The sequence below is a fragment of the Trifolium pratense genome, linkage group LG1 (assembly GCF_020283565.1).
Source record: "Trifolium pratense cultivar HEN17-A07 linkage group LG1, ARS_RC_1.1, whole genome shotgun sequence".
NCBI classification, from domain to species: Eukaryota; Viridiplantae; Streptophyta; class Magnoliopsida; order Fabales; family Fabaceae; genus Trifolium; species Trifolium pratense.
In genome coordinates, this window is record NC_060059.1 from 349,858 (window position 1) to 360,748 (window position 10,891).

The 10,891-nt window shown below is 31.7% G+C and overlaps 1 pseudogene; it reads left to right on the forward strand.

Moving 5' to 3' along the window:
- The first annotated feature begins 5,736 nt into the window (after positions 1 to 5,736).
- Positions 5,737 to 9,735, forward strand: LOC123903076 (annotated as a pseudogene).
- The last annotated feature ends 1,156 nt before the right edge of the window (positions 9,736 to 10,891 follow it).

Genomic DNA, 10,891 nt, shown 5'->3' on the forward strand with positions numbered 1-10,891 from the left:
TCTTCGTTTTCAAACGCGTTTTTTGCGACTTGTCCTTCTTCTCACATTTCCTCGCGAAGCTCTCTCTCATGGTTTCGTACTCGTCACCGACGGGAACCTCTCTCGCTTTAACATCTCTCAGATCGGCGATTCCTCGCGAGTTCTTTCAATCGATCGGAATCGATTCCGGTACCGGCAAAACCACCGCCAAACGCACCAACTTATCGGTAAAATCCCAAATTAAAAACCCTAGGCTCTCACTTATCGGTTCAGGCATCACGAAATCGATGGAAAAAGCAAAGAAGGAGGTCAAGATCGGAACCTGCGATTTCAAGCTTTTTCCAACTTTGCAATGAACTTTGAGATCAAAATATAATAGTGAATTTCCCGCTTAATTATAGTGTTTAAATGAAGGTTATATCTTTAGTCAAAAAAAAAAAAATGAAGGTTATATCTGTCATATTTGTATAAAATTGCCCATATTCATTCTAATTCCATATTTCTGCTGCAGACAAAATTAACTATGGTTAATTTCTCCAAGATTATAGGTATGTTTGTTTCAGTTTTAAAAAAATTGATTTTTTCTTTGTATTTTTTAAAATAGATTTTATAAAATCGTTTTTTAAAATATTACAAGTTTTTTTATATTCGTTTTTTCTAAATTCAAACACTAATTTTGACATCATATAACATAGACGTACATTATTGAAGAACAAAAAATAGTCAAAATCTCAATTTTTATAAAAAATTGTATTTTAAAAATGATTTTTATGAAAATCTATTTGAAATAGCTTCAAAAAAAAGTGATTTTTTTAAAATTTTGATATCCAAAAATTTTTTCAATAAAATGATGAAATACCTAAAATAACATTTTAAGAATAACTATTCGAACAAAATTTTCATTTGAAACTTTTATAAAAAATTTCTTTATAAATTTTTTTATACAAAATTTTCTAACGCTACAAAATCTATTTTCAAAAAAAAAAAATCCAAAATAAACGGGCCTTATGTTTAGGGGCATATAGGAAATTTCATTTTTAGATGACACACGGCTCAATTGAACTTTCTACTAGGCTTCTATGATGTGAATATATCAACTCTAACATCTAAAACTTTGCTACTACACTCCATCTCTTACACAAAAATCTGCAAAAAGATTTCATCCATTCTTTGGTTTAGGTAATATACATATCATTTACCATTTTTTTCTCGATTGTTCATTGTTATTGTTAATTTCCTCCTTTCTAATTCTTTGAACAATTATTTTTTTGATTGTTCATTGTCACAATTCAATGGAGGGATCAAAAAAGGTGTGTTTTTCTTAACATTTATTGATTTTATTGTTTGTTTTGTTAATAATACTAAGGATTTATTTTTGTCTCATTCACTTTTTGTCTTTAAGAAATCAAAGCATGTGTCTTCTTCAATTGAGGCGGACAAAAAGGTAAATATAATTGTAAAGTTTCAATTTTTTGTCCAATGTCTTTGTGTACAATGTATAAATCCAAAAGGTAAGTTTTTTTCTTTTAACATTGAATTTATTGGTTGACATTATAGTTAAGATGTGGTTAATCTGTTGCTTAACTTAAGGTTGCTGGAATGGAGGTTGTTAACATGCCTTGTGATTATGTTAAAGATACAAAGAAGAAAGAAATATGAAGACTTGGCGTCATTTTGGATACTTTGTGGATTGTGTCCAAAGGAGAAACTGAACTGACCTTGGAAATGTATCTTAATTTTGAGAAATTCTTGCATGGATACTCCCTTAACATTTCATTCTTGAACACAACCAATTAAAACACTACACCTCATTAAAATTAAAATAAATAAAATCAGACTCAATATTGTTGAAGATTTTGTCTCTCTCTACCCAAATCTTTCCATTTTCGCTAAACCTTTCTTTTTTTTTTTATTAATTGGGGTTGTTTGGTGAATGATATGTTGGAAAAAAGCCATTGTTCACAGGTTCATATAATAAAATGAATGGATCGTGCTATGATCTTCCTCGACTGCCTATTCTAATACTCACAATTTTTCTTCTTTTTTGTGTTTTGTTGAATGTATTTAATTGTCATGATCTGCATGCGTTGCACTTTCAATAAAAGTGTTTTTCTATTTAATTCTCATCTTATCAATTTGGGGGACAATTTGAGAAAGGTTACTTATTTGATCTCATAACCATTTTGAAGGTTATTCACAAAATACAAATTGAAATACAGATGTCATTGATTTACTATTGATGAGAAAACAACATTTCCTTTAGTTTTTTTTGGAGGAAACAATTATAATTGATGGGGTTGTGATGAGACTTAGTGGGTGGCTGCGCTAGGTGGTATTGTTTTAAGGGTTGTCGATTGGTTATAATTGATGGGGTAGAAGAAAAAACACCATTTGATAAAAATGATGATTTAGCAAAAATGGATGATTAGGTAGAAGAAAGTGGAGAGAGAGATACAAAATCTTCAACAATAATGAGTCTGATTTTATTTATTTTAATTTTAATGAGGTGTAGTATTTTAATTGGTTGTGTGCAAGAATGAAGTGTTAAGGGAGTATATATGCAAGAATTTCTCCTTAATTTTGGCAATTAAATAAATTGTGTATTTATATTTTCTGCCATTTATTATTAAGAAAATTTCAATTGTAGTTTCAATTCTAATATATCTTTTTATTTTTCTTATCTTAATATTTATATAAATAATATTGTTTGTTTAAATAATCATAGTAATTATTTTATTTCTTATTCGCTAAATGTTTACCTATGAAGCACGAACACCTCTATGATTAGGCGTGTCGCAGTGTCCGACACTCCTACGACACGTGTCGCATAACTCATATCGGTGCCCGAAAAAATTCAATTTTTCCTTTAGTTTGACACTCTTTTGATCGGTGTCCGACACCTGTAAGACACTCGTACCACACGTGTCGGACAAGTGCTCCCAAAAAAATTGTTTTTTTTACTTATACTTTCCTTAGGCACATATTAGATATATCTACAAGAGTTAAATATGTGTCGAAATAACATTATTGATTAAAGACAGATTGAAAATATTATAATATTTTTTAGCTTTTTTGAAGAGTAGATGGATAAATAAAGGTAAAATACTATCGTATCTTGTTTTAAAACTTTTTTTTTTTAAGAAATAACTTCTTTAACTTAGATTTACATGTATATGTTTTGATTCTCAATTTATATATTTTATAATGTGTAGCGGTGTCGGTGTCCTATATTTTTTACATTAGCAGTGTCGCAATGTCCGTATCGGTGTCGTGTCGCGGTGTCCGTGTCAGAGTCCGTGCTTCATAGATGTTTACTGTTATTCTTAAAAAATAAAAATAAATTACTTGCAACCTATGGTGGGCCTAATCTTATTTTGGGACGTTAAAACAAATTAGTCTATTTTTTTACATATCAGACAAAATAAACTTTCCATATAAAATCCAAATTTCCATTAAAGATCAATTAAAAGTACAGAGTCATATAGTTTATTTCACTTTCAACATTCTCTTTTGAACGAATTCCTCATTTCAACAAAGATCGGACCATGGCATCTTCGTCAAAAAGGTAAATCTTCTATTTCTTCTAATGTTTTTGAAATGTATAAAGACCAACTTAAGACCTAAAATAAAAATAATGGATCATAATTCATAAGTATAATTAAGCAAAAAAATTAACTACTAGATTGATTGATGCACACACAATGCTTTTTTTTTTTGTCTTAGAGCACACATGATATTCTATTTCCCAAAAAATCAATAGAACATAACATTTGTTGTACCAAACATATTTCAGTGAGACCTCTGTTTCTTTTTTTTTTTTTTTTTTTTGTAACAATCGTGTTTACTCATTTTTATTTAAAATAAAATATAGTAATGCATGTTTGAACTCTCTTAATCCTCATTGAAAGATAAAACTTTCGTGATTGGCTGTATTTTTTAGGGTCAAACTCTTCTAAAATGAGTACTCATATAGTCTCGTATATAATAAACATTTTACTTTTTAGATTTATTATAGAATTAATGTATTTAAAGTTTAAACTATATTATTGTCTAAATACATCAATTCTATAATGAATCTAAAAAGTCAATTTTTTCTTATATATGAAACTAGATGGAGTACCTCACTCACTTTAGAGAATAAAACGAGTGATATCATTTCCAACCATGTATAAATAAATTAATGGTTGATAATGTCACTGTATATTATCTCGCTTTATCAATTATTCACTTTATTAGAAGAACCGTATTTTTTTATTTTTTTTATATATCTGTTGCCTTAATCATAGGAACCGTTAATTTGTTTTTGTTTTTGTTGTTTTGTTTTTCCTTTCTGAAGAAGAAACGGTTGATTTGCTGTCTTGAGTTATTATCGCTACACTCTTTCTGATTCATCTTCCATTGTTATTGTGGAAAAAAAAATTGATTTGATGTTTTGAATCTTTCTTTTAACATGTGATATTTAGTTAGGTCTTCTCAACATATTTGGCTGTTGCAATAGAGAATTGTCACTATGCAACAGTCGACTAGATAGTTGAGTTATGAACCATAATATTTATCTTCTGCAGCAGGAAGTAAGGAAAGTCCTGCAGCTCAAATGGCCGAAAGTAGACAAATAGGTAACAATAAATAAATATAAGATAAATTAATTATAATTACAAAAATAGACAAATGAGTTTAGTAATAAAAAAAACTAAATCAAGGCCCAACAAGGCCACGGATAAAATTGGAAAATTTAGAATTTTTAGAATGTAGCCGGAAGGAGGATAAGTTTTCTAAAGTTTTTTTTTTTTTTACGATGGCAAACTCAATTATTTCGTTAATTAAGGTGTTCTCAATATAAAAAGGAATCAAATTAAAGAGATGACTAGACCGATAATAGGTTGCCTAGCTACGGTGCGAGCAATCATATTCGCTTGCCGCTTAGTAAAGTTTCTAAGGTTTATAACAACGAAAACAGTATAAGCTCAAGAGCACATTTAGTGAAATATTCTCTCTGGTCTCATGTATAAGTAAATATTGTATTTCTTTTTCGAATTCATCGAACAACTGGTATAATTGGTCGAGAAATGGATCAGATACATCAGTTATTCAAGAAATATAAAAAAGAAATTTTACTTATATACGATATCGGATGGAGTACTTGTAAACATCACAAAATTACAAGCATCCAAATCATATAATTTAGCTATGCAATAACGAGAATTTTTTTTGCTAATCAAGCATTTTCCATATGCTCGAATACATTATAAATACACTTTTGAAAATGGAAAAATATTTATATGGTCTTCAACGATTGTATTTATATCTACCATTTGTTCACACTCACATAAAAATACATATAATTTAATTATTTAAAAATACACATTATTTAATTATTTTATCTTTCTAGTAGTGCTCATCCAAAACTTCCTCCTCAAAATGTGTTTTCAGATGAAATATACTACCAGAATCATGTTTCAATAAGTTGACTTACAAATTATCAAGCAAACAAAAAATGACAAACGGGTTTAGTACAAATAGTAAGGTGTTTCTTTTGGCGCCTCCGAAGTTTCTTAACACAGTCCGCTACTTAAGTAGTGGAGCGGACGGTGTTTTTTCTCGATTTTGTTTACTCATCGCTATGCGGAGTAGATGAGTAAAAACGAGTGTGCGAGAAATAAAGGGGCGCTAAAACAATCTCTCCAAATACTTAAATCATAAGCCCAATATCAGGCCCATTCCCGGTTGGCGGAAGAAAAAGACCCTAATTGATCACTTCGTCCCAATCTTCTTCATTTGAACCCTAATTGATCTGTAGAATCAAGCAAGATGGTTCTCGCACAGTTAGGAGGGAGCATTACTCGTGCTCTTCAACAGATGAGCAATGCAACAGTGATCGACGAGGAAGTCCTCAACGATTGTCTCATCGAAATCAGTCGAGCTCTTCTTCAATCAGATGTTCAATTCAATCTCGTTCAAGACATGCAAACCAATATCAAGAACATTGTTAATCTCGAAGATCTCGCCGCCGGTCATGACAAACGCAAAATCATTGAACAAGTAACAGATTCTATAAATTTTCAGTTTGTAAATAAAAAACTGTTATTAAAGCAAAAATTTGTGTTCATGAATGGTAGATTTTTGTTGTAGGCTGTGTTTAACGAACTCTGCAAAATGTTGGATCCTGGAAAATCATCTTTTGTTCCCAAGAAAGGGGAAACAAGTGTTGTCATGTTTGTTGGATTGCAAGGTTTGTTAATTGCTACTGTTATTTTGTTAATTCAGTTCAATTTCAAATTTTGATTCTTTATGTTTATGATATGATATTGAATTTAATTATTATGTAATGATGGAGATACTAATGTTATGTATTTTTTTTAAATGAATTTAGGTTCTGGAAAAACTACTACGTGTACAAAATATGCGCGCTATTATCAGGAGAAAGGATGGAAGCCGGCTTTAGTTTGTGCAGATACATTTAGAGCTGCTGCATTTGATCAATTGATGCAAAATGCTACTAATGCTGAAATCCCTTTCTATGGAAGGTACATGTTTGTATTTGTTTGTTGTAGGCTAATATTGTTTATCTGTAAGATCCCGATATAGTATTGTTGTCTTGTTGATGAGGAATGCAAAGGTGGAATAATGAACTGAATGAACCGTAGAGTCAGAGTGTAGAGTAATGATTTATTGTTTTGTATAAATGCCACCCAATGACTAAATCATGGATGTTCATGTTAATGGATCATAACCCTTAGTTATTATTTATTCATGCCTTGCATCTTAGCCACTTGCAGTATTTATGTTAATTATGAAACTATGAGATGGACAATCTTAGGCTTAGCCTCCTAAAGTATTCTTGGTTTCGTGCACTCCTAGGAATATACTTTATTTGTGTTTTCCCTCTTTCTCATTCTGTGTGCTAAAAGGGCGAGAATCTTATGTTCCCGTGGAATAAAGGTTATTTTAAAACTTAGCCAACTGTAATTTCCAACCTTCACACCATTCTACCACTTTTTTTATTTTAACTAAATAAATTTAAAATATTCGTGGGAATATTATGTTGTTAATTGCAACTGGAAATTATATTAATGGTAATATTATTCATAGGAACACATGATTCCTGGGAATATATGTTCTTATACCTGTAAACAAATGCACACTATGGAAAAAGACGAGGGTGAACTTTAAAAGTTAAGGAAAAAGGAATTGGCTCATTAAAAATATGATGTGGGTAATTTGGAAGAGATCATATATTTCTAGGAGATAACATAGAGCAAACATGGCCCATGGCCCATGCCCCCCCCCCCCCCCTCTCTCAAAGTTTATCTGTTTAGTCTTTTTTGTGGTTTCACATTTCATTTTTCTTTATTCTTTGGAAGGGTGCATCCATGCCAACCATTTTGTATTCCTGTTAAGTTGTTACCAATCCTTTTATGATAATGCAGTGCTTAATACAATTTACTTCTGGAAACTTATTTATGAGTTGCATTTAATTGTCAATGATTTCAATTATCAAGTAATTGTTGCATTGCCGTGCCCCCATTCCTCTACAGCTATATGGAGGCAGACCCTGTCAAAATTGCCGTGGAAGGTGTGGAGAGATTCAAGGAAGAAAACCGTGATCTTATAATTGTTGATACCAGTGGGCGGCACAAACAAGAAGCGGCTCTTTTTGAAGAAATGCGCCAAGTGTCGGAAGCAACGGTATATCTTGTTTTTTCTGTATGCATTTGATATCTATTTCAAAGCTGCAATAAATGATAGTATATTTTCTTTGCGCTGTTCAGAAACCAGATCTTGTTATATTTGTCATGGATAGCAGTATTGGTCAGGCTGCTTTTGATCAGGCCCAAGCATTTAAACAGAGTGTTGCCGTTGGAGCTGTAATTATTACCAAAATGGATGGCCATGCCAAGGGCGGTGGTTCTCTTGGCGCGTAAGTGTTAATACCAGGGGAAACTATATTTACTCTCAATTTTTGCAACTATACACAACTGAATTTAACAGCAGCTTATAATACACTGTTATCAAAATCATACATGCGAGTTTATTGCATATTTGTTTGTCTAAATTTTGAACTATCCCCGTGGTTTCAATTCTATAGCATATGGAAAATATATTTGTATTATTTGAAAGAATTTGGAAAATTAGTATTATACGCTTTTTGAATTATCATGTTTGTTGTATCCAGCTCATCTAAAGTCAACAATTCACTCTAGAAATTAAAGCAAGTGATCTTAACTGTTAATAAAAAATTCAATTGTTAATATTACATGCATAACAAGTTATGATAGTTTTAAAATATCAGCAGTTGACTTTGTCATCGAGAATTGAGATGTCCTTCTAAAGTGAGAGCTCATTTTAGACGAGGCAAACCTGTATTTGTAATTTTGTATGTATGTATGTATTATGGGCTTTGGGGACATTGCTCTTACTAATGTTATATGTGCAGTGTTGCAGCAACAAAGAGTCCTGTCATATTCATAGAAACTGGTGAACATATGGATGAGTTTGAAGTTTTTGAAGTTAAGCCGTTTGTTAGTCGTCTATTAGGTGTGTACTTTTTTATTTTCTTGTTTCTGCTCACTCAATATTATATATCAAGGACATGCGATACCTACCAAATTCCTATAAATATATAATTTTTAATCATTGTCAAATGGCTTTTGAACTAGGCATGGGGGACTGGTCTGGGTTTGTGGACAATATACTTGACATTGTTCCTGTGGACAAACAGCCTGAATTGCTTCAAAGGTTGCCAGATGACTTGACCTTGAGGATTATGTATCAGCAATTTCAGAACATACTTAGTATGGGTCCTATGAACCAGGTTAATAACCTTATGTTTCATTGACTTTATTTCGTGATATATTTACATTCGATTTGCCATAAGATACTAACTAATAGGCGCTTTTTGATTGTTTCCATATACTAATTAACTATTAGGGGCTGCTATTTTATTTGACTGATTGCGAGCTGATATGTGTAGGTCTTTTCTATGCTTCCGGGATTTAGTTCCGAGTTAACGCCAAAAGTCCACGAGAAAGCTAAGCGTTACATGACAATAATGGATTCAATGACAAATGAAGGTATGCATGGTCATGGAAAATATCAACTTTATGCATACAGTATTTATGCTCTCATTTAAATAATGTATAATCTATCTTGACATTCCAAGCTTTAATCCCTTTCAGAGTTGGATAGTTCAAATCCAGAGCTCATGAATGAATCACGTATGATGCAAATAGCCCGAGGTTCTGGTCGTCTAGTTAGGGAAGTGTCAGTCATGATGGAAGAGTACAAACGTTGTGCAAAGTTATGGAGCAAAATGAAAGGTCATTTAAAATACCAAAGTAGGGGGTGACATGAGTGCCCTATCTCGAAATATGAATGCACAGATGGGCGGGTTACAACACTTAATGAAGCATATGGGATCTTCTAAAGACATGATGGGAATGTTTGGTGGTGGTAAATAATTTTTGGTTGTGCAGGACTTGCTGTATGTTTGGTTTCAATTTTGGAGCAGAATTGATTCTAGACGTCCATAATTGATTGTGACTTGTTTGGTTTCTCAAAGGTAGAATTGATTCTGCCTCTAGAATTGATTCTACTTGAAGCTGGAAATCCTAGCTTCTGTGGTGGGTAGAATCAATTATGCATTTATGACATTCCGGTTAGTATAAATTCTCTATTAATATTTTTTTCGAAGAATTCTCCATTAATATTATGCCCGTCAATATCAATATTACCTCCTTTCATTTTTTTGTTCACCAATTACTCCCATCACCGCTCCTTTCATTTCCGATTTTGATCTATCGATTTTTTTTCTTCCAAAAACTAGAAACAAGGGTTGTAGCAAAATTCACACCAAGGGTGAAGAACGTTTCATCGAATCCCTTATATTGTTCGTCAAATTAGCACCGGTTCATGTTTTTTTTTCAATTTCATGATTGAATTTTGGCTAATTTCAAATTAATTAATTTTTGAAGATTTTTTTTTTGTTATAGATTAATAGTTACAAGTGGGATTTGTGCTGACGACACGAATTAATAGTGCTTATGTTCTTGGATATAATATTGGTTATTTGTAATTTTTATTTGAAGATATTATATAGAAGTTAAATTGCAAATAATCAAAGTGATTGCTAAAGGTTAATTTCACACAAATACATTAGTATGAAGCTTGATTTATTGGCAGCCGGCAAGAAAGAACACACAATTATAATGAATCAATGTGCGGTAAATGAAAAATTAAACCAGATATACTGTATGAAATAAGAATAATAATGTTAGCCTAATTTATTTTCCCACCGTAGTTTTCAATAATGCCCTGTAATATATCTCAATTAAAGTCATATTATGACTGTTAATGGCTACAAAATGGGAATGAAACGAGAGAGGAGAGAGGGCGACGCCATTATGGCTGTTAATGGCTACAAAATGGGAATGAAACGAGAGAGGAGAGAGGGCGACGGAGAAGGTGGAACAAGAGATTAAGAATTAAGATTTTGGTAGTTAAGGAAAAATGAAGGAGAAGAATTAAGAAAGTATTCAAGATAGTAAAAATCAAAATGATTCATATTGAAAAGATAATGAAAATATTACATTGGTAGCCCTTATATAGAGCAATATGATGATTAATTAACTCTAACAAACTATTAACCAACTCAAATGGAAAAGGCTAACTAAAGGGAGCTTTGACTAAAAGTCAATATTCTTAACATCCTCCCTCAAACTCAACATTGGTAAATTTACCAATTTGAGTTTGAATTACCATATTCTAACATTTATGGTGTAAAAAAAAACAATCTAAAGTTGTATTACAGCAAATGAGTATGATGTCCAAGTCCAATAGAATCGCAAGCATCCAATAGTATCACAAGCAACTAACTCTTTCCACAAACTTGGCATGAATCCACTAACTAATACAA